We start from the raw sequence: 25,361 nt of genomic DNA on the forward strand, positions 1-25,361 counted from the left end.
AGGGGACACCCCGTTCTTATGGATTTTACAACTTTGACTGAACGTGGCCCTTGGGGAGAGGTTTTGATATTCTGGCATAGTCTAGTTTAGAGCTAGCCTCATCCCCGAGTCCCATTTCGCTTTCCTCGTCTCTTTGCGCCCTACGTCTATTTTTAGACGTGTTGCCTAGGGAACGTTGGGTCCTTTCCTTTATGCCGATTTGCGGACACGGCAAGTGGAGAGCATATTTCGGAGTATGCACCGAGCTTGAGTCCGTGTGATCACGGCACAGGTTGCTATCGGCTTAGCCCGACATCTCTAACTGCTGGGTCCCGTTCTAATTGGGGGCCCTCCCAAGGTAGGGGTCCACTCGGTACATCCATTATTGTAAACAAATGTGGGAAAAGGGTATGCGTGGGTAAGGCCGTGGGGGTTGTTTTTGCACGGTGTAGATTAGGATACACACTTGCACGCAAGTCTGTGGCTTTCGTACATTTAGGGTAACGTGACATTCCAACACATTTTGAACTTACCCCCTCTGAAACGGCATATTTCTATGTGTTTCTCTGTAGGCACCCACGGTAAAGGGCTGACCCGTCTCCCCTCTCCAGTCCATAGTTGGTGCAGTAGGGACGCGGCATTGACCCCCCCTTTGAGCGGTACTACCGGCCCTCGAAACCTTGTGTGGGCCGTGAGAAGTACCTTCGTCTTTCACCTGCTCCAACCTACAGCTGCAGGTGAGTTGCTGACTCCCGAGCCTCTTTCTCGGTTTTGGTAGTAGGGCTTCGACATGTATATTTACCTGTATTCTAATTTATATCTGCGGTTTCAGATGATCCGACTAGGAGACACTTCCCTGTGCTTCCGTGCTATTATGAGGCTTCTGAAATATCCTATGGGGCCACCACACTATTATTCCTAGTAAGTACAGGGCCATTGTTAGCCCCGTCTGTATGCCAGACGGAGAGTACGGCATACCTCCTATTTTTGGGTCAGGTGGTTTGGGCACTCACGGCATGTACGCACCCTGATACAGTAGCACCCCTTTTCGCTTCTCAGGGGGTTTATACTATTGGGTTGTATAATTTTTCCCTCTTTTCCACGCTCTTTGGTGAGTGTTCTTTTCTTCTCTGCCCTTTCCCTGCTTGTTAACAGAGAAGGGCATGGTGAATAATTCGGTTTGGTGGAGGTTGTCTCTATATTCATGTTACCACTCTGTTGCAGGGTGGATTCCCTCCTATACACAGGGGCTCGGTGTTTTTATAGGTGAAGAATTCTTTTTCTCTCCAAATATGTTGTTATTAGTCAACTTTATCAGCAGCTGGTAGCCGTTTTCCTTGGGCAGCTGTTGATGTTTTTATTTGGTTGTACAGGCCAGTAATATCATTATTTATCACATCCACAGAACTCCATTCCCCTTGGGGTCCTGATGAAGGAAGCAGTACTAATGCCCTGCCGAAACGTCTGGTACATCGCTCCGTGCAATCGAGCTTTGTGATATGGCTCATCAACGCCACAACGGACGTAGACCTGGGATGTGTGTGTTTTGGTCAGACGCAATTTTTATGTGCCATGTCTAATCAGTTTTAGCATTGCTATTGGGTGACACTGCCATACAGAGCATATCTGTGACTTGTTAGCCAGAGAGGGACAGAAAGTTAGAATATGTGCCCATCTAGCTCTGTGATACAAAACCCTGGCGGCGTCATCTGTGTTTTTATGACTATACATGAAATTGCTAATAGATGCATTGTATATATTTTCTACATTGATACATGTCTTTGTGTGGTGTTTTTTATGATTGGTGCACGTAGGACCTATGGCCTACGTAATAAAACTATGAAAACATTTTCTATTAAATGAAAAAAATGTGGTACTCTGTGTAATTTTCATTTTGTGAGGTGATGTACACAACTCACGGAATGTGACCCAGTCTAAATTGGAACTTGGTCTTTAAATTCGGTTCAAAATGGTCCATCTGTGGGACTCCCCTCTGTGTGCTTCTCCAGGATAGATCATGTGTTTGTAGAGTCCTCGACCCGGGAATGTATTACGGATTTTTCTGTGGAAACTATTCCTTGGTCTGACCACGATCTAGTTTGAGTTCAATTTGGTGTCCCCTCGGTGGCACAGCGTAACTCTCAGTGGATATGTAACGATTCACTGCTACTGGATAAGGAGCTTAGGCAGTCCCTTCTATCAACAAATTCTCTCTCTTAAATGATACAGGGGAAGTGGGAATTAGAGGTGCATGGGACGCGTTTAAGGCCACGGTCAGAAGTATTCTGATGGCTAGGAGAAAGAAAGACAGGTCTAGAGAGGAGCGCAAATTAAGGGAGCATATCTCTGCTATTCAGCCGGGGGGGGTTTTAGGTTGAAATCGCAGATGGGCCCTGACGAGCGCGGGAGACTACAACATCTTAGGGCGAAATTGTCCGCCCTCCTGGTGGGTCAGACGGAGAGAAAGCTGGTGTTTCTGAAGCAGCGCTATATGGAGAAGGGGGAGAAGGCGGACAAGATCCTGGCCTGGCGGCTGAGAGAACTTCGTCAAAGTAGGCTGGTTAATTGTGTTACTACTCCGGCGGGTGAAAGGCTGTTGGGTGATACTCAAATAGCGGAACAGTTTAAGATATACTATGAACAGCTTTACACTTCTGAATACAATGGGGACGGAGTTAAAATAGACCGGTTCTTTGACCCTCTCCCAATCTCACGTCCCGCTCAGGAGAGCTCTGCCTCCTTGGACCTTCTCATTTCGTCCCAGGATGTAACTGATGCCATTTCTTCTCTGAAGAGTGGTACGGCTCCAGGGGATGACGGATTCACTGTCCGGTTCTTCAAAACATTTCGATCCACTTTGGCCCCTTTCTTAGCTAGAGTGCATAATGACGCCCTCGAGTCTGGTTCTCTCCCCCCCTCCATGATGTCGGCTCTGATTGTGGTTATCCCGAAGGAGGGAAAGGATCTCTCGCTTTGTCAGTCCTACAGACCTATTTCCCTACTTAATGTAGATGTTAAAAGCCTGGCCAAACTTCTAGCAAATATACTGTCTAAATTGCTTCCCTCTTTGGTCCAAGTGGGGTTTATCCCCGGGCGTCAGGGCTCAGACAACATTAGGAAAACGCTGGGTCTGATGTATGAGGTGTCTAAGCGGGAGTCAGAGGCTTACCACCTCTCGCTGGACTCTGAAAAGGCCTTTGACCGTGTGGAGTGGCCATTTGTGGGGAAGGTGATCCTTAGGATGGGTTTTGCTGATCGATTTTGTGGGTGGGTCTCTGCCTTATATAATGGTCCCTTTGCACGGGTACTTGTTAACGGTTCTACTTGACCGGGATTCTCGCTCTCGAGAGGAACTCGCCAGGGATGCCCTCTCTCCCCCTCCTATATGCTCTGGCAATGGAGCCATTTGCTATTGCGGTCAGAAACGACGGGGGAGTTGCGGGGGTCTAATGCGGGGACTTTGAATTTAAATTGTCTCTTTTTGTGGACGATATCTTGGTGTACATGTCTGGGATTCACGACTCTCTCCCGCGGCTGTTGGATTTAATTCGATGCTTTGGGGGGGTTCTCTGGGCTTAAAATTAATGTATCCAAATCGTGCATTATGCCTACGGGTAGGCTAGAGCAAGAGATCAGTGGTAGGACAGAGGTGCTGGGGATGAGGGTAGAGAGCTCTTGTGCACCAACATTCCTAGGGATCTGGGTAGGATCTATGAGTTGAATTTTCCTCCCCTGCAGGCCAAGATTTTTAGTGACCTGGTTAGATGGGCTCCTCTCACATTGTCCTGGTTCGGGCATATGGTCACTGTGAAAATGAACATACTCCCCCGTCTCCTTTACCTCTTCTCTGCTCTTCCTTGTATCATTCCAGACTCTTTTTGAATCTCTTCCTCTTCGCCTCCTTCGTTTTGCCTGGGGTGGTAAGAGAGCTAGAGTGAAATTCGATACCTTGACCCTTCCAAAGGCGCTCGGGGGGGGTTTGGCCTTCCGGATATTAAACTGTACTACAAAGCAGCTCAGCTGCCGGTGATGCTAGAACATTTTAGGGATGACCCGAGGACATACTGGACATATGTTGAAGATGTGCAGGTTCACCCATATAAGGTCAGGGACTTGCTTTGGGCTCCTCAGCACTCTCTACCAGCGGTGGCTAAATCCCACCCAATTCTTTCGACTCTTTGGGCACTATGGAAGCCGAATAGGGACAACAAGCTCCTCTCTTCATGGCCTTCCCCCTTGTCATCATTGTGGGGCCCCCCACTCAATTTAGGGACCCGAGGTTTTCGCGAGACACAGTCGTGGTCGGATCAGGGGCTTGGGAGGGCTGCACAGTTGTTTAACCAGGGTTGTTTTATTGATTTTGCCCAGCTGTCTGAAGCTCTCCCAGAAAAGCCAATCTCTATCTTTGTCTATTTGCGGCTCAAGGGCATTCTCACTCAAGCAGACTTGGTGGTTCCCCTCTCTCGTCCTTTGACTCCCTTTGAGAAAATTTGTGTGGAGACCAAGTCCAGGAAGGGCTCTGTTTCCAAAATCTACAGCATTCTGGTGTCAGCTAATCTAGAGGGCAGGCAGGGGTTTAAAAGTGCATGGGAGGAGAGGACGGGTGAGTCCCTGGATGATCGAGCTTGGGAATAAGTATTTAGGGAAACTTTTGAGGGGAGGCTTTACACCGCAGCCATGGAGCATAGTTTTAAGGTTTTGCACTCCTGGCATTGGCCCCCTGTCACCCTAACTAAAATGTTTCCTAGTGTGTCTCCCTTGTGTCCTAGGGTGTGTACAGCAGAGGAACGTGGTCCCACATGTGGTGGGAGTGTCCGGTTATTCAGGGTTATTGGGCGGAGGTGCTCAGTTGGATCAAGGACATCCTGGGAACATGCCCCTCCCTTCACCCTATGGAGATCCTACTGAGTACTCCTAAGCCTGAGTCTGAGACGCCGCTCTTCTCTAGGGTGACAAGGGCTATGTTGAGGGCTGGGAGAATGGCCCTAGCCCAGAAATGGAAAAGCCCCCAGACCCCAATGAAAACAGAATGGTTAAATAAACTTCTGGCAATTTTTACCTATGAGAAACCTGCAGCTATAGCTAATGATAACATGTCTTCTTTTCTGCAGGATTGGACTATTGTGTTGTTAAGTGAGGACTGCGAAGCCTTGAAGCTTTAAAGTAACTGGGCTCGGGATGGGGTTCGAAGACAGGGGTGGTTGAATCGGGGTGATTTTCAGGCACCATACCAACGGAGACGGGTTATAAAAGAGTCGCCTCATGGTTAAGGCCTTTGCTCGAACTCTAGTGCACACTTTGTTTGTTTTTCCTGTGTAGCTCCTTGTTTGGGGGGGTGGGGTTTCGGGGTGGCGGGTGGAAGGGTATAAAATGTTTTTTTTTTGTTGGAAAGGTTTTGCGTTTGTTTTGTCATCAGATGTTTACTGATGTGCATGTTGCTGTTTGTAAAGCTTAATAAACACAAAGTGGAAAAAAAAAATGTGTGTTTTTCAAGAGGTCAAAGTGAGCGGGAGCTATCGAAAGCAGAGTACCACTCGTTTTATTTTTTTTACTGTTAACCGTTCCACTACTTTTCATAGCCACTTTGACCATTTCCCTATGCAGTTAAAGCATACCTCTAAATGTTACCACTCTATGGCAGTTACAGCCAATCTGAAATCTGTTTCACTGTACATTCACGAAGCATGGATGACATCTCAGCCTAGATGGGCTCTATCTGGCTTCAGCTTAACTATCAGAAACCGGAGGATGTCTTACTAACACTAAGGGGATCATATTGGAACTCCCTGTAATTTGGTCAAGGGGGCTTGGTACGTATGCGTAGACAGGTCCCCGCTGCCAAATGTTCTTCATTTGCATGTCGAGTGCAAAAGGGGAATGCCATACAAGCTTGTACACCACCTTTGTGCACATTAAGTAAACGCCATGTACGCGTGGCAGCTGGCGTTAAGAATGGATTCCTATGGAGCCCTCTTATTTTTCGCTGGTGCAAAAAGCCAGTGTACGCCAAAGAATCTCCAGTATTTGCACCGGCATGCAAATGCTGAAGTATTTGTATGGCGCAGAGGAATGGAGTGGTGGAAATGTAAGTTACTTTCTGCCCCTCCTCTCTCATACAAATCAATGAAAATGGGGAGTACAGCAATGGAATTAGTACAAACCTTACACAAGTCTTTTACCCATTTTGTTTTTGGTATGGGGAGCCCAAAATAAGCTCCTCAGAGGTTCTCTGTCATGACAACATATCTACCCCTGATTTTGGGAAAACTTGTCAATGTGTTGTCTTAGATGCTTAGGCACAGCTGATAAAGTTCAGGCCATTTCCATGGGATTTAATTTTAGCATCAAATGGTTGTATGGGATTTGCCCTGCATGCCACTGGACAAGTGTCCAGTTATAATAGGGGTGTTAGCAGCTAGTCACTTACACAAGCAATGCATTCCTGTGGGAGACTTCTGTACAACAGACTATTAATCCTAGGAATCTGTCAGACCTGAGGAGATAAAAGACTTCCAGTCTTGAGATCCAGGCTTTGTAATACATTACCACATTCTATTCATGATAGAATACATTTGTCTAATGGTAGTCCTCTGTTAAAGCAGCTGTTTTTTTAGGTAGGTGTTAAGTATGGGTTCTAGCACACTTAACATCAGAGAGTAGCAACAATTGATTCACCAAGTCCATATACCATATACCATATATAAATGTTCCACCTGACTGACCAACAGAGAAATTAATAAAAAACCATACAGAGAACATCATTCTGTTCCACCCAGTTGGCTGTCAACCTGCCCCTCGGGAGTCCTAGTTCCACTCCTTTCTTTGGCACACTTCTATTACGTTTCCAACTGTTATGCTAGCATAACATATTATCCAGGGTAATATTCCATCTGGCAGCATAGGTATTCCTTGCTCAGCTACACACAATGGCAGCGGCCGTGGATGCAAATAGCATCTAGGTGTGAAAGACAGAAAATAAATAGTTCATTTAGAGTGTTCTTGAGAGCTTGCAACCTCATTCTTTCACTTCCTGCCATCTCGCAATCGCTCACTGGAGCACATTCAAGTCCCCTGTAATAACTGAAAAGAATGGGTGGTAGTGAGGACACAGACCAGCTGTGAGCCTCCTAGTTAGAAAAGTCCAGGTAGCTTTATTATAGCTATTTACAGTAGTTTATGGATTGCAATTACTCTTAACCTATATACATGAGAGACCATCCACGGGCCATCTTCATGCTCTTCAGCGAAGGTCTATGACTGACACATTCAAAACACTCACACTACAAGCAATCATCATCATTCTCCTGAACTAGTGTCCGTCACACATTCACATCAACATTCGATCAACATTCGTAGATAGCCAGCAACACAGGACAACATTCAACCTGACACTAAATCCCTTCACTCACACACAGCTACCCATCTCACCTCTCTTATACTCAGGTAGAGTCAGCCCTACAGATAAGAGGGTAGATGCCGTTTTAAATCCTTAAAAATAGGCAAACACTCCCGAAAAAACACTCCCTAGAAAAAAATAGGAAAGAGACACATAGGAGCTGGTCCCCTTGCCTTCACCCATACAGCTGCATGGCTATGTTTGGACCAGTAGCACACACAGTACCACAGGAAGAAACTATAATTATTACTGCCTGCCCCGAACAAATATTTATTTAAAAAATATTTTTTTTACAGTTAAAACATATTTTCACTTGCTTTGAAATACTCGCATTTTGAATTGAACTTCCTTTTTTAATCGCAAAAAAATCATTTTACTCTATACTTTTAAAAAATAGGAAGTACAATACTCACACTTCAAAATCTTATCTGGAGCACTGGTACAGTTGCCACAGTTCAGTAATGTGATTGCTGTCAGGCTTGGTTCTCCTCTCGAATGTGGACAACAGTGAAATGCTTGACAGTTGATGGCACGGCACCACAATGCCTGGTTGTTACCCAAATAGTGCACTCAATTCTTTCTGCAATGTGCGTAGGTCCACATTGCCCAGTGTAGTCGTTGCTTGCTCATTTTGCCATGAGGCTCCTGATTGGTCAGGAATCAACAATCACTGTGCAACCTGGGATGTGAAAGCCCTGGTAAACATTTTCATGCAACAGAACCTCTAAGACTCATATATTGTTAAAAAAGCCCCAATTAGTGGCTATGACAAAAGGATACAAGAAATAATCAGCGAGTCAGCAAATTCATGACACAAGTGATGATAGTTGCTATGCCAACCAGAGTCTCGTTCCCAGCACCCTTTCTCTCTCTTTTCTCTGCAGGATTGAGTCCGCCCATACGGTGGTGCTTTGAGCCAGCAACATTATATGATATATATAACGCGCCTATACACAATTGTTTCAAGGCACGAAGAGGCAAGGGAGGGGAAACAGAGGGAAGACAGACAGCGATCCTACTAGGCCAGGTGACATTGAGATTGCGCAAGTGCAGCGGGAAGGGAAGGGGAAAGTGCAGGGGGAAGGGGAGGGAGCAGTGCAGCACATAGGATAACAATAAAATAAATAAAGACAATAAATAAAAGTGCGGCCAGCTGGTGGCAAGTGCAAGTTAAGAGCAGACATCAGGGGTCAAGTGCTAGTAGGGGCTGTAGGGATACAGAGACAGTCCCCAAGTGCAAGGGGTGCCAGGGAGCAGTGCGGTGTGCAACTGGCGGGGAGGGGACCTGGGCCTGAGATCAGAGGGTAGCCAGGTAACCATTGCAGTTTCTGATTGAGCCAGGAGATCAGCAGGGGAGAGCAGGAGAGAAAGCAGAAGCAAAGAAGAAGGTCTTGAGGTGCTTCTGGAACCAGAATTGGTTCTCCTCAAGTTTCAGAGAGGCAGGGAGCTGTTCCAGAGGGAGGCCCCAGCAGAAGAAAGATCTACCACCAACTCACTGCTTGGAGAAGCGACTGACCCTGAGGAAGTTGGAAGAGCTCTAGCAGGAAGATATTTAGGAAGAGAGAGTTGAAGGTATTGAGGTCCCAGGCCCCAGAAGGCCTTGTGGACAATGCAGAGGGTTTTGAACTTAATCCTCGCCGCCACTGAGAGCCAGTGAAGCGATTCCAGTCCTGGAGAGATACAATCCCTGGGCTTGAGGCCAAGGACAAGTCTCGCAGTCCTGTTTTAGATGAGTTGCAGAGGGCGGAGAGTAGTGGCAGGCAGATTTAGAAAGAGGCTGTTGCGGGGTGCTGTTGACCAGCCGGTCGAGATGGGAAGAGCTCTGTGTCCAACATTAATCCTCAACATTATTTGTTTTCGCCGACCGCAACTTCACACTTTTGAAAAACTTGAGAGGCATGGGAACCGAAAGTGCATCGACTCCTCGAGTTTGGTGTGAAACCGCGAACCACAGCGGTGCACACGCTCGCCATAAGAAGTGCCAGGTACTGTCGCTCTGGCAATGCTGTCAGCGGGAACGAGGGAGAAGCCCGCCCACCCGAAACACACTGTAGACAGTCCGCAGTGCAGGCAGCAACATGACTGAGCACAGTAACATATCGAACTTCAGCCGACGCTGTGCGAGGGTGCCCCAAACAATTAAACCGCACCCCGTGGCCATGTAGCCGAGACCACGTGTGGTGGAATCCAGCTTGGCAAGAGACCCGATAAGTCTCCTAGCTCCGTGCGGCAACAGCTACGGCCCCTCTAACCCATTGGAGGCAGGATATGCCGACCAAAACATATCATCGGACAGACACAACTCGATCGCTTGAAAACTCTGCATGTAGTACCGAGGACAAGACAGGCACGATACCCAGTGATACGTACGAGACGGCGATCCAGCCCACTTCACTAGGCCGGGCCACTGCAACTGATCCAGGCTCCGGAGTGGGAGAGGCGCCCATAGCCACGCCAGACAACAGTGGAGACACCGCGGTAAGGAAGCGTACACTGCCACACACTCCACACAGGCACCACCACTGCGGCCATGGTGTGGCCCAGCTGAGATGAGACACACACTCACAGCCCCAACACACAGCCCCAGGCATTTACTGCAGCTATCCGGGATAGAGGCGTCAAACTAACCGTAGCCGCGTAATAAAGTACTGCCACGGAGATCCACAATAAAGACACATAAGGCACAACTCGCCACGCCTAAGACCCTAACGCCTAACTAGAAATGGCACGAACAGTGAATCAAACACAGAGGGTAACTAATACCCGGCCATAACGCCTCCTGAAATTTCCAGGCCTACACTCTACTACCCGCCCCGCCAATGGAACGTGCCGCAGTGAGCACCGTAACGCACAACGTAACGTAGGTCAGGCCCCTGCTACTGATCCTGAGCCTCAGCTGGGAAGGAACACCACAGCCACAACATATAGCAAAAGATTCAAAGAGGGGAGGAAGTGCGCACCGACACAAGCGCTACACCGACTCAAACATTGACAACCAGACACGGGCACAGTCATTAGGGGCACAAACCGTAACCCTCAAACAAGACTCTGTGCATAAACCGTATCATACGAAGCAACCCTTCTGGAGGCATGGACATATAGCCACAATTACACAGTGATGCGCCGCCACAGTGATCCTCTGAGCGGACACACTGAGATAACGCACCATAGCCTAGACCCCAGTATCTCATCAATGGTGGGGAGAAACGCGACAGAGAGGAATATAAGAGGGGCCTGAAAACCCAGTCATAACTGTATCTCCAGCAGTGCCTGGGTCCACATTTCGCAGCGGACATCGGATTACCCAAGCAGATGTAACTAGCCCACTCTCCATATTCACCACAGAGTCCTGCCAAGGCACGAGTCCTACAGGTCCGCACTAAACTACCCCAATCGGCACAACCAGCGCATAAATGCGCAGAGTGAACAGAGTACCTCGACAAAGAATGTGTGGGTGCACACCACGGACCTAAGATTGGCACAGCAACACCGAATGGGCAGGAAAGCACAAATACCCCAATGCAAAACGAACACGGTCGCAATCCAAGATTACCCACATAATCTTACGCTGCTCAGCACTATTCATCAGATGAGCTCAATTCCAACCCGCCATTCGATAACAGGGGTACCCCACCTGATTAATGGACTACACCCATCTGCCCTGAAACAAACGGCACCCAACAATACACAAAGCACGTGACCCTGCAGCTTAGCCGATAACTTTAACTACCCAGGACTGGGTCACACCGTGCACTACTGCAGCCAAGACGACAGATCACCCGTCAACGAATATCTCACAATTGACAGCTGAGGAGGCTAAAGACGAAACCACTGGCATAACTCGCCTCTGCTGAGACCACGCAATGGCCCCTTGGTAATCTACCACTAACACACAACCATAAATCTGGACTCTACTAGGGCAGCCCCACTGCTCACAGTCATATCTTTGACGGGGACACTGATATCTGGCCCCCTTCTTAATATCCAACAACCAGCACTAAAAAGGCAACAAAAGGGACAAGCCCACACCGGACCCCGTGACACACCTAACACGATGACGAAAGGCGCAAATAACAAAAAAAAGGGCTGGTGAACTCTTTCACTGGCCCTAGACAAGCAACAACCTCCACTCCTCATCCCTCGGAAGCCTCCACGATGGAAAATAATGGTGACTGTTCCAGAAAAGACCAGATGCTACAAACTGCAGAATGGCTTCTTAGCCATCAATTTAAAGCTGGACGATATGGTGGGAACAATAGGATCACTGAAGGCAAAAATTGAAAAGAAGAGTGGGCGCATTAACGAGGCTGAAACACAAATAAGTGCGGACAAAGACATAATACAGCGCCATGACCGGACACTGAACACCATCCAAACTCAACTAAAGAGAATGACGAACAAATGTGAAGATTTGGAATCACGATTAAGACGCAACAACATTTGCGTGGTGGAGATAACAGAAGCAGCATGTAAAGGCTCCATGGACCTGTTTATAGAGAAACTCCTCAAGCATATGTTTGATCCCTCAAAGCTATCCTCACAATTTCTGGTCGAGAGGGCACACCGGACACTTGCACCTCCTCCATGCCCCAGATCTCCACCGAGAACGATAATAGCTTGATTGTTAAACTACAGGGACATGGGCACGAATCTTCGGTTGGCGAGAGAGAAGGGCTCCCTTAGATTTGAATCCAACACTATACATATATATCCAAACTTCGCCGCCAGCATACAAATGCAAAGAAAATCCTATGATGCGGTAAAACGCCTACTCCGAGCCCAGAAAGGGCCATATTCACTCATGTTCCCTGCCAGATGGAGGATAGAACATGGCGGGAAAGCCCATTTCTTCGATAACCCCGAACAAGCGCTAACATACTTGGAGTCATCGATATCCTTGCCCCGCGTCAGCCATGCACAGAACAGGAAGAGGCGCAGAGGAACGACGGGGACTGCAGATACAACAATGACTAGAGGAGAACGCTATATCTTCAATGATGTCTCTTACCCCTCGCACTCTGAGGTACAGCGACAAACAACACTTTTTGATTTGGACACATTGAGCTGGACCAGGCTATCAACATGCCCTCCCAAGAGTTAACCAACAGTTCACAATGGGTACATCATGTTGGGGTTGATGGTGAGGGTGGGGGTAGGGAAGGGCAAAGGAGTTTGGTTTGGTTGTTGTTAAATGTGCCAACAAGCTGGGCTAACAAGAGCCCTGTAGTTTCGGGAGGGAAAACAATGGCAGGCCTCATGAGAGACAGGTTCAGTTTGAAATCGTTGAAACTAAGTAACATGCATGGCAATACGCTTAGCGAAAAAGTAGTAAAAGTAGTACCACATGGTGTTACACCTTAGAAAGCTTTTGTGGACGTGAGAGACCTGAACAACCCGATTAAAGTGAGAAAAATCTGGGCATATCTAGAACGCCATGCGCCCAACATAGTAATGCTACAGAAAACTCACGCACTAGAGGCCACACATAAAGAAATGGCACAGAAATGGGGGAAAAACAGGTTCTTCACCGACTACTCATCACAAGCGAGGGGAGTAATAACATTGATACTTAACAGCATCAACTTCAGGGCTGGTGCGGTACATATTGACCCAGAGGGCAGGTACGTCGTAGTTTCAGGCAGGACTGACCTTGGTAAACACATATGGCCCCAACACAGACAAACCCACCAAACATAGGAACACGACCAGAGCTACGCTTACTATGAAGCAAATTATGACACAATACAAGCTAGCCGATATTTGGCGCATAATACACCCTTCGATTTCGGAATTTACGTACTAGTCTACAATGTACGACGCACATTCCGGGATAGACTGGTGGCTCGTATCTGAGGCCTGGGTGGGGGAAGTAACTGAAACTAAAATATTACCACACACATGGTCGGACCACTCCCCAGTGGCGCTCGTACTAAGACAGGCCCAGTCACCTAGACAAACCCGCATGTGGAGAATGGCCCTGGCCGCTTTACAGGAAGACTCCCTGGTAGAAACTCTTAGAATAGACATTGAATCCTTTTTTTCTAAAAACGAGGGTAAAGTGGCTAGGTTCTCTACAATATGGGAAACATTCAAGGTATGGTTCAGGCAAAAGATGATCGCATCAACATCTGACATCTTAACCACTAGACAAGAGCTGAGCGAGGCAGAAAATGACCTCGGAGACCTAGAAAATCAGTATGCAAAGGCACTACTGGGTCTCATAAAAGGGAACAGACAGAAATTCTATGATCTGGCAGAACAAGCGACTCAGATTCTGACCAGGAAGGTACAAGCTAGACGATACAGTGAAGGTGACCGACCTGGTCGATTACTGGCGGGCATACTTAGAGGCGAAAGCGAGAAACAATACAAACGGGATCACTAGGCCCAACTGCTCCACAACTGTCAACCCTCTGGAAATCAATGACATGTTCAGAGATTATTACCAAAAGCTGTATTCTAATGCTGACACAGTAACGGAGGATGAGGTAATGGGATACCTGGCAAACACACATCTAATGAGAAAATATGCGCCCCAATTATAGTGGAAGACATTACAGAAGCAACAGCCTCATCGGCATCTAGTAAGGCCCCCGGACCCAATGGAATCAGCATCGAACTATACAAAGTGTACAAAGACATCCTAGCCCCCAAACTACTCAAAGTGTGGGAGGAGGCCTCCGCCACTGGTTCGCTACCACCTTCCCTCACAGAAGCGGTCATAACAGTCCTGGCAAAGCTGGGGTGTCCCCCGAATGAAATGTCCTCCAATCGCCCATTATCACTTATAAACTCAGACGTAAAATTCTTTGCAAAAACATTGGCCAATAGAATACTCCCCTACATGACAACCCTAGTACACCCTGACCAGCCGGGGTTCATCCCGGGGAGATCCACGGTCCTGAACCTAAGAAGACTGTTCGGCATCATGGCACATATTAACCCAGAGCTCCCGGCAGCGGCCATGGTGCTGGATGCTGAAAAAGCATTCGATTCGGTGTCGTGGAACTTCCTATTCGGGGTCCTCAGGCGCATGGAAATAGGAGAGGGCTTCAACAAATTTGTTAAATTATTATACTGCGACCCCAAAGCCAAGATACGGACCAATGGGGACTATTCGAAGGAGATAAAACTAGCCAGATGGACCCGTCAAGGGTGTCCATTCTATCCCCTGTTCTTTGCATTAACGAAAGAACCGTTCTCGAACAGAATACAGGAATTCCATGGGCATTGGGGAATACGAATACTGGGATCACTGCAGATAATATCATTGTATACGGATGATACTTTAATATACCTGAAACACCCCGAAATAAACATAGAACCAATACTTACAGAAGTCCCCAACTTTACTGCACAATCTGGCTATAGGATCAATACCCTGAAATCAGAACTGTTCCCTCTCAACGACAAAACCCCTTAACCAACGCACCTTCGTGGGATGAAATGGACATATGAGACGGTAAAGTACTTAGGGGTCACAATGGCATGGACGCATAAGCTCCTTTACGATACAAACTATGCCGAATACCTCAATACGTTGGAGAACAAACTTAAGTTATGGGACAAGTTCCCATTATCATTGATGGGCTGGATAGCAGTCCTGAAAATGGTAGTAGCCCCTAAACTCCTATATTACTTCAACACCATACCAATTTGGCCCGGACGACAGCTCTTTAATCTGCTCCGGAAACTATCTGTGGGATTTGTTTGGGGAGGGAAAACTGCCCGAGCGAAGTGGGAATCTCTCACTGAGCCATACAACAGAGGGGGACTGGCAGCCCCCGACTTTGAATTATACTACCTTTCTGCCCAGGCCCATTACGCAAGCCTATGGTATGACCCAGACAACAAATTTCCACACACCAACCTCGAGAGGCAGTCCGCTACCCTGAGCGCCAGAAGAACTGTCCTCATGAGTCGAGTGTGAAACTGATCCATGTCCCTTCGACCTATTGCGCACCACACTGGATGCATGGAAGCGCACAAGGACCAAATTACCAACCCATATAGCAAACACATTCCTCTATGGTACAACCCTAATCTGCCTCCCACAATGGATGTAGATGTCCAAAAGTCGTGGGACCCTGACAGAGTGATGAAATTAGGTGACCTTTTTCCTGAAAATAGGTTTGTCACACTGGAAGAATTCAAGACTAAACTAGGGAATAACCCAGTGACAGTACTACAATACTACCGCACGAGAGCTGCAGTGAAGCGTAAGTGGCCATCATCCCCAACAGAGCCGGAGTCCAACGACTTTATGGATATGATGGTACTATCCGGTAATGAGAGGAGACTGAGGCTATACTCCAAAATACAACAGGGCGTGCCCACGCCCAGCCCACTAAGGGAAAAATGGGAGACACCGGAGAGACTATAGATGAATATAAATGGAAGAAAATGTGCACTCTGACCAAAGAAGTCTCACTCAACACACGGCTGCGATTAATACAATATAAAGTCCTTAACCGACTCCACTACACACCAAAACACATCACCAGATTCAACCCACAACAAATCCAACTATGCCCGAAATGCAACTCCGACAATGCAGACACCATACACATGCTCTGGAGCTGCCCCCTAATTGCACATTATTGGCACCACATTGCACAAACACTATATGAAATGGTCAGCATTCCCCCAGCACCCCTACCACTGAAAGATCTACTAGGCGATATAGGCAAAACAGATACCAAGACTCGCAGACTTTTCAATCTCGGTTGCATAGTAGCAAAAAAATGTATATTGCTAAAATGGAAGGCAAGGGAAGCTCCAACATTAAGGCAATGGCTCACAGAAATGGCTAATGCAAATGACAATGAGGAGAGCTACATACAAACTGTAAGAGCTACATAGCAGCCAAAAGACATTTGGGGCCATTACAGAGCGCACATGGAGAAAATGTCTTACACTAATTGTCGAAATGTAAATAATGCAACAATACCAAAACCCAGATAAAGAATAACGAGGTGTAAATGTTAAAAATGAATATGTCTATGCTATGTACGTTGTCACAAACTAAACTTGAATTGTAACTAAGCGAATCTCTTGTATGCGTTTGCCATTTGTTAAATAAAGTTTTTTTTTTAAAAGTCCAGCCTAGAGAGAACCAGAGCTCTTGAGACAGTGAGCTTCTGGGGGAAGGTGAGGAAAGGAAGAATACCTCTGAGGAGATGCAGCTGGTAGTGTGACTTCTTAGAGACGTCAGAGATGTGAGGAGAGAAGGAAATTGTGGCGTCGAAGATGACCCCGAGGTTTTTAGACTCACAGGTGGGCACAGGAAGAGGGCCAAGAGAGGCCAGCCAGAGAGTGACATGAAAGGAGGGAGCAGGTATTACTGGCATTAAGGCAGAGATCATTAGGCACACCACTACTGGATGGCGGACAGTCGGAGATGAGAGAAGGAGAAGAGGTGGCAGAAGGAAGCCTGAAAATGAGTTGAAGGTCGTCTGCATAGCACTGAAAGTTGGGGCAGAGAGCAGCAATGCTGTGGCCAAGAAGTGCCAGATATTGGTTGAACAAACAGGGACAGAGGGTAGACCCCTGGGGAACACCACATATAGAGATAGAGTCGAGGAAGGACCCAAGTTGGACCTGGGAGGGTCGATCGGAGAGAAAGGAGGTTAGCCAAGCCAGTGCCTGATCGGTGATACCCAGGTTATCAAAGAGACGGTTGAGCAGTATGGCATGGTTGACCGTGTCAAAGGCAGAAGAGAGAAGTAAAATGAGGACACAGGGGGTGTTGGAATCAAGGTTGGAGAGCAGGTCTTCACGGATGTTCAGGAGAGCAGTTTCCGTGCTTCTGAAGCCAGATCGATGGTCATGGAGACTCAGCGTGAAGATTAAGCTGGGAGATAGCCAGCTTTTCCATGAGTTTGCCCAGGAAAGGTGTGATGGAGATAGAACGATAGTTGGCCGGGCAGGAAGTGTCGGAGGAGGGTTTCTTAAGACAAGGGTGCACAAGGGAGTGCTTCAGGGGAGAGGGGAAGACTCCGGTGGCGAAGGAGTGGTTGCAGAAATCAGCCAGAGCAGGAGCCAGGGTGTAAATGTGGTCCTTAATGGTTTTGGAGGAACAGGGGTGAACCTGTTTTGCCGAGACCTTCATAGATCGGACTTATCTAGAAACCTCGTCGGAGGAGAACAGGGGAAAGGAAGAGAAGGAGGGAGGAGAGGTGGCCGAAGAACCACCGAAAGTTTTAAAAAAGACACGACTCACTGGGAACCGGCACATTATGATGTACTTTTGATGGACCAATAGCTTTCTATTACTAGGTGTATCTCAGACTATTGCCCTACACCTTAAGGATGTATCTCAGGCATAATTTGTTCTTTTTTATCTAGATTGTGGGATTCTCCAACCACCATAATTGGGAGCGGTAAAAGGTCCCTTGAACTTTCACATTGTTTCAGAAAAAGCGCATAGTTTCTAAAGCAGACATGGGCCATGTGGAGCAGGGCACGCAGCCATTAATGTAGAGCCCTTTTTAGTTTTGACTGAAAATTGGTGAAGCTATTGGTAAAGCTATTTGTGTGTGGCCTGTGAAGTGTAGTTTGGATTACTGTTTCTATCCAGCAAAACTTTAATCCAATTCGGTTTTTGCCTGACTCTTACATGACAGCTAGTTACAATTTCCTTGGATGAATGCTCCTGTGACTCTTTTTTTGCGGCTAGCTGGGGAACGAGTCTGACTTCTGCAACATGCAGACATTGCTTTCACAAGATGTTATTAACCGATCCTTGTATGGCCTGTCCACGTTAACAACCTGATGTTTGACCTACTATTGAGGATGTATATTGGCCCTAAAATGTTGCCCACAAAAATCACTCATCATATCCATTAACTGTTGATATGCATTTCTCACTTTGAGAGATTGATGCTACACACCAAACCAATCGTTGCCCCTGAGGAAGATCCCGTTAACCACTCTGTGGGACTGAAACATGGAGGGCTTATCTAAGGGGCTCTAAATTCGAACACTGACACTTGACTTTGTGTGGGACTCGTCTTTAAACATTCTAGAACTGAGGCGTCCTTTTCCATTCAATTCGTCTGCATTTGTGCTTTTTTTGTTTTTCTGTACTTGACAATTTCATGTCAATGCTCTTTTTAAACTGCACTAGATCACATTTTGATGATTTAATTGTATCTATTTGATTGTATACATTGCATATATGTATTATATTTTGCACATGGACACTTTGAATTCTGCTCTGAATTGTAGTGCGAGTCATTTTATATATCCCTTTTGAATACTTTAATTCATTTTGTAGGAGTGAGAGAATGGTTTCTCAGGAACAGAAGGAACAATTGATGTTGCCTATTGTTTCATGAACTAAGCAGTCCTTTCACGGATTACGTTTTCTTGAATTCTCCTCAACTTCAACCCAGCAGCCCCACATCTTGCCCTGCCGGCTCTACTCGCTCCTCTTCTTCTTACCACCTACACAGTATTGAAAAAGACCATGTGTCCAGGTTCCAAGTCGTCGCATTCCAAAATCCTCTTTCGATTAGACAAATAAAACACAAGGAAGCCTGGGCTGCTCTAGTGTACAGACAAGATTGCCAGATTGGGACATTTTCTGTGCACTGGGCCCAAAGAAAATCGGCTGTGCACGGACCACCAAGCAAGTGCAGGTATTACATTTTCGTTGGGCTACTTTTTTTACCTCCCGGTGTACATTTTTAGACATAACAATCCCTAATCGCACTTGCTGAAGAGGAGGGCAGAGGGGACTGGAAAGGCATTCAATGGATGTGTATGATTCGGGGCAGGTCATAGGGGCGGAGCAGTCCCATTGGACATTAAGCAGAGCAGGTTGCCTGTAGCATCAAAGCTCCAAGGCATGCTGGTGTAGGCTGCTTCGGGCTGCATGGGATCATTACCTTCCTCCCCTCATCAATCAAATCCGAGGGATGCCTAAAATGGAACACCACAAGGTAGAATTAGCAAAATTAAAGTACCTGAAAGATTTCCTGCAGCACCCCATCCCACAGCCATCATCATGGCATGTGCTTTCTGTGGAGATTGGTTTTCATGATGCAGATCACATGTTCACCTTCCAGGAGGGCTTTATCCTTCTGTGGTTAATACAGGCTTGTGTGCTGTTATAATGGCTAATACCACTTGCGCTATGAAGCATTGTATCAAGCATTGTGTAAAGAAATACGATTATCAGTTATGTTTATTTTTATTATGGCTCATGTACAGTTCGCCAATCCATTTTCTCCTAAAAGAGCCATATTAGCAAATAGTGTCCACGTTTTATTTTTCTGAAGTAATACTTCTGAGCTTACAAATTTTCACAGTGGTGTGTTTGTAGGGATATACATTTATAAATAAATATACTGATGACGCTGGACGTTGGAAATGTGCTCTTTTTCGGAAAGTGGCAATATTGTGGCATAAGAATGCCTATTTTTGGCCTTAGAGTACATGTTCAGAGTTTTCAAATTGTTCCATGTCAGATGGACTGGCATATCTTGGTATTTGCTTTGCAGGATGGCACTTTATTTAGAATTGTCAAAGGATGCCAATAGAGACGCAGGAATGGATGGATGAGCGTCACACAACGGATATGGAGCACCCTTGATAAGATCGTCATCAAGTAGTAGCTAAACTAAAAGCCGCCACGGAATACAACACAGGAGTTTGTGTACTCACCTGGAAGATTCCATTCGATGTGTGCTTTTAATTTGTTGTCCTGATGAGGCCCTTGTCATCAAAAGAGGAATCGAAGAATCCACTCAAAAGTGGCCGAAACAGTGCGTCAACATCTATATTGTATTGAAGGGTGGGGTAGTGATGTTGGTTCCCACAAGGTCTATTATTACATGTATGTTGAATGTACCATGACGACGTGATGGTTATCTGATGTATTAATGGTCAGGTCTGCTGGTTAATGGTTTATGTGTATGTTAGTATCCTATGTGGCTGGGCTACAATTCGTGGCTTTTTTTAGAAAAACGAATAATAAAGTAGACACCTATATTTTTTGATAAACACATACTCCCACTGATTTATGCTATGTTCCGAAGTTGAAATTCGTTTTGGAATAAGTAAGAAGAAGGTGTTTTGCCTCGTTTTAAAATTCCAGTCCTTGAAGATTTGTGTGCATATGTTGAGGTTTCCCTGGACTGCCAGGACTGAGTAACCAGGGACCCCATTGTTATTGACACCATTGGGGAGAGCCTATATGTTCACAAAAGGGCACTTGACAGAAATAACAAAACAAGTTACTATTTTGAGTGCCACGAGAATGCTTCTGCTAGAAAAAGAAATGCTTTTTATTTCTATTTCCAGCACATGGCTTCTTTAGAAATAACAACAAAAGTATTTTTCCTATTTCGAACCCACAATTTTTAATTCTCCCCATGCTATTTCATTCCTCATTATCTATCGCCCCCCTGACCCTCTAGGCTCCTTCTATGAGGACATTGACCATCTCCTCAGTCTCATTACTCCTTGCCCTACTCCACTACTTGTACTTGGTGACTTCAATCTCCATCTCTCCTCTATCCCTCCCACCTCTCCTCTCTTATCCATCCTTGACTCCTACCTTCTCTCCCGCCTCCCTTCCCTTCCTACCCATCAGTCTGGCTCCGCTATTCACCTCATCTTTAACTCCTCTTTCACCGCTTCTCCTATATCTATCCTACCCAATTATCTTTACGACCACTCCCTGCTCTCGCTTTCCCTCAACCCCCCCTCCTCCACCCACTTCTCCCGGCGTGATCTACGCAATTTCAACCCTCTCTATTCCTTGCATCCTGCTCCTCTTCCCTCCCCCCTCTCATTTCTCTTCTCTTTCTGCTACTGAAGCCTCTTCCACCTTATCCTCCTCTCTCTCTTCCACTCTTGATCTTCTTTACCCTCTCTGCTCGTTCCGCCCTTCCCGTCGACCTGCTCAACCCTGGCTCTCATCTCTCCTCCATGCGTCGCCTCCTCAGTCGCCTTGAACGACTCTGGCTCAAACACCCCACACCTTCCAATCAAACAGCTTACTTCTCCTATCACACCCTCTATGACTCTTGCCTCAACTCCGGCAAACGCACCTACTTTTCTGACCTTCAGTCTCAATCCTCTCACCCTCGTTGCATCTTTCAACCCTTATCTAGACTTCTCTCTCCAGCTACCGCTGATCCTTCCATTGCCTCTACTTCTCTGCTTCTGATCTTGCCTCCTTCTTTTCTAATAAAGTCCTCAATCTCCGCCAAACAATCCTCTCCTCCCCTTCTTACTCTCCTTCTCCACCTCCTCATCCTCCCCCTCCTTTCTCCATGCCCTCATTTACACCTGTCACTAAATCTGATGTTACCCTCCTTCTTTCTAAAACTCATCCTACAGCTGCTCCCACCGACCCCATTCCTACCCCTCTCATTCCTAAAATCTACCCCCTTCTCATACTCTACCTCACATGCTTTTTCAAAACCTGTCTTTCATCTTGCACCTTTCCTACTCCCTTCAAGCATGCATCTATCATTCCCATTCTCAAAAAACCTTCTGCTAATCCCCTCCTTGCTTTCAACTATCGCCTTATCTCTCTCCTCCCTAAACTTCTCGAACGTATTGTCTATACTCAACTTTCTTCCTTCATCTCTTCCCACTCTCTTCTTCCCTCTAACCAATCTGGTTTCCGTCCTCTACACTCCACTGAAACTGCCCTCATCTCTGTTCTCAACTCTCTCCTTTCTGCACGCTACTCAAAACATTCCTCTATTCTTATTCTCCTTGACCTCTCTGCTGCTTTTGACACTGTGGACCATCCTCTTCTCCTTAACTCTCTCTCCTCTTTTGCCCTCAAAGACTCTGTCCTTAACTGGTTCTCCTCTTATCTTTCCAACCGCACCATTGCTGTTTCCTGGGGTGGCTCCACCTCTCCCACCCTCCTTCTTAACCATGGTGTCCCCCAAGGTTCTGTCCTTGGCCTCTTTCTCTCCTCACTCTACACTTCCTTCCTTGCCCCTATCATCTCCTCCTTTGGTGTCTCACACCATTTCTATGCTGATGAGACTCTGCTCTTCCTCTCCTTCTCCTCCTTCTCTCCCGACATCCACCATGAGCTTTCTTCCTCTCCGCTATTAAATCCTGGATTTCCTCTCACTTCCTTACTCTCAATGCTGACAAAACTGAAGTCCTATTCTTCCCTGACAACACTCTCCCTCCTCCCTCCCCTCCCCCTTTCATTCCCTTTCCCCCCTCCCATCTCTCATTCTCCCACCACGCCCGTAACCTTGGTCTTTACATTGACCCCACCTCTCTCTATCTCACCACATTTCTCTTACTGCCAGATCTTGCCGCTTTCACCTTTACAACATCTGTAAAATTCAACCCTTCCTAACCTTTCATGCAACTCAACTCTTAATCTCCTCCCTCATCTTCTCTAGACTTTTCAACTGCTCTATTCTTTTCTTTGGTCTCCCCTCCTCTCCCCACTCAAATCTGTCTACCACTCTGCTATTTGCTCCCTCTGCCACCTCTCACCTCTTAACTCTATATCTTCTTCTCTCACCTCACTTGGTTGGCTCCCATTCCACTCTCTACTCAAATTCAACTTCCTCTGCCTAGTCTTGAAATCCCTCTATGTCTTGCCCCCAACCTATCCTCCCTCCTTACTTTCTACACTCCTCTCCGATTTGCTGATCTCTTCCTTCTCTCGCCTCCTCCTCCCCCCTGTTCCGATTCCCGCTTCCGCTCTTTCCAATTGCTCGCTCCTTTCTATTGGAACCGCCTCCCCCTCTCTATCTGCTCCATTCCCTCCTACCCTAATCTTCCGCACCTCTCTAAAATCTTATCTCTTCCATTCACCTCCCTAACCCTTCCACTCTACTCCCTCCTACCCTTCTTCCATCATCTCTAATTCTTATCTCGTCCATGCATCTCCCTTTCACTGCCTCCTTCCTCTTTACTTCTGATTTTACCACTACTCATTCCTTTTTTTCCCCCCCATGCCTTGTTCCTTCTTCTCTCTTGCCAATACTCATCTATAATGTAAATTGTTTCTTGTACTGTTTTCTGGTTTGATTCAATTTGTTATCTAATGCTTGATGTTTCTAATGTTTGTTTTATCTTGCTTGTTCCTCTTGTAAAGCGTTTTGGATTAAAACGCTACATAAATTCAATAAAATACAAATACAAATACACTAGTGGGTGAGACGCCCTTTGCTTTCTCTGCTTTCTCACATACTCTTCTCCTATGCAAGGTGGAAAGGTGTATTCTTCTGCGAGGTCCTTCCTCTAATCTGGGAACTCTGGAGAGGACAAGTGGATTCTTATCCAGGTACTCTCGCATATTCATGGAGTTTCTTTTCGGCTGTGCTGGTAGGCGCTGGATGTTGAGGTTAGATCCCTGTGAGTAGGCCATGAACTGGGATCGAGGGGCTTTTACACAAATAATGTGTTTATGATGGTCTGTTTAGGGAACCGAGGCCCAGCCACACCAGGGGGCCAGCAACTGTAGCTCCCCAGAGCACTGCGCCAGGAAAAATGAAACTGGATGACGTTGGTCAAGGCAAGGAGTTATAAAGAACAAAATAAATAGAAGGTTCTGTGTCAGAGGCAGGGGCCTCATGATGCAAGTCCTCGGACGAGGAAGAGTGGACGTGGTGGTAATGATCACCACTTCAATAAGTGATGACCTTTTTACTCAGCCTGCCATGCACGCAGGTTGCGGCCTCAGGGATTATTTTTTTGCAGGCCAAATCCACAAGTAGGTCAATTGACAGCTCGGCTTGTTCTGTAAGATTTGTAACATGTTTAAACTATACATCTAGCATCTCTTGTTACCATTGACCCTGCACACCAATATTATCTCTACAATTGTATCATCAAAAGTTGCCAAGTGAACGGTCAAAATCAAACTCAATTTTAAATTTTATCATATTCCATGTTATTTTAACTTATTTAGTTTTATGAAATTAAATGAATATTGAATCAGAACACAATTCTTAGAAAATAAAAAGCAAATATTCTATTAAAAACCGTAAAAGAGTAAACGTGGTATTGGTGATCAAAGGCAAGCACATGTATCGTGAAATGGGAACTGTCCAGCATCCCAGCACAAATAATGGTATACCATTGCGCCCATTTACCTCAGATCGTCAACAAAAACGTGGAAATCCCTTATAAATCGACAGAAATAACACCGTGTGGTATGCCCTTCAGCAACAGCAATTTGTGCAATTTCGGGCGACGTCTTTTCCTCTTAGCTCCTTCCACCGGTTGAACCAACAAAAAAGTGAAAAACGAATGTAATTTCAAAAAATAACCACCCCCCCCCTTAAACTTCTATTTAAGAAACAGAAAGGTTAGCGACAAAACAGAAAAGGGACTATCTGAGGTACCCGCTTAATCTCCGATAGCCGTCATGAAAGCGTACAGCCTGCCGTTCGTTCGCCTGAGAAAACACTTACCATAGATAAACGTTGTGTTTAAACGAGAGTACATTTTTGTATCTAATGATACGTTATAAATATATGCATATGGGTTTCAGTGTCGGTCTTAGATCTTATATTTTTGTTTACTAGATGTTTTAGATGTAAGAATGAAAATATTTTGAAACGTGCACTCTATTCGTTTGTACACATGTATTAAATACATGCGTATTTACACTACTAATTAAACGCCTGTGGAATCGGTTCACACTCCAATATGGCAGACACGCAGTAAACGATGTGATCTCGACAAGCACAACTGACGAGACCGGAACCACGTATTGCCTTTATGTAGAAAAAGGAGAGACGGTTTCTATAAACCCGCCACAACAGAGGACATATTGAACGTATCGCTGTGAAGTGAAGAAACAATACTGGAAACATCGAAATTGTTTTAGACCTGCACGTTCCCGAACTACTTAGAAGTGTTTTCAGTATGTATTAGCACTTTCTGAAACAACGGGCAGCTAGAAATTAGGAACAGACTGTACATAAACTGATGTTTATCAGGGTTGGGAATAAAGCCCCAAAGCAGAAATAGCTTTAAA

At 46.2% G+C, this 25,361-nt stretch overlaps 1 protein-coding gene across 1 annotated transcript in view; it reads right to left on the minus strand.

The window, feature by feature from the left end:
- The window catches only part of LOC138528930 (interferon-inducible GTPase 5-like), a 328,797-nt gene extending 304,095 nt beyond the window's left edge, over positions 1-24,702 (minus strand). Inside the window, exon 1 of the mRNA XM_069640804.1 lies at positions 24,472-24,702. The gene's annotated coding sequence lies outside the window, so the exon portion shown is untranslated. The remainder of the gene's footprint in view (positions 1-24,471) is intronic.
- Between the last annotated feature and the right edge of the window lie 659 nt (positions 24,703-25,361).

Source organism: Ambystoma mexicanum, chromosome 1q (genome assembly GCF_040938575.1).
Source record: "Ambystoma mexicanum isolate Mex_15411 chromosome 1q, UKY_AmexF1_1, whole genome shotgun sequence".
NCBI classification, from domain to species: Eukaryota; Metazoa; Chordata; class Amphibia; order Caudata; family Ambystomatidae; genus Ambystoma; species Ambystoma mexicanum.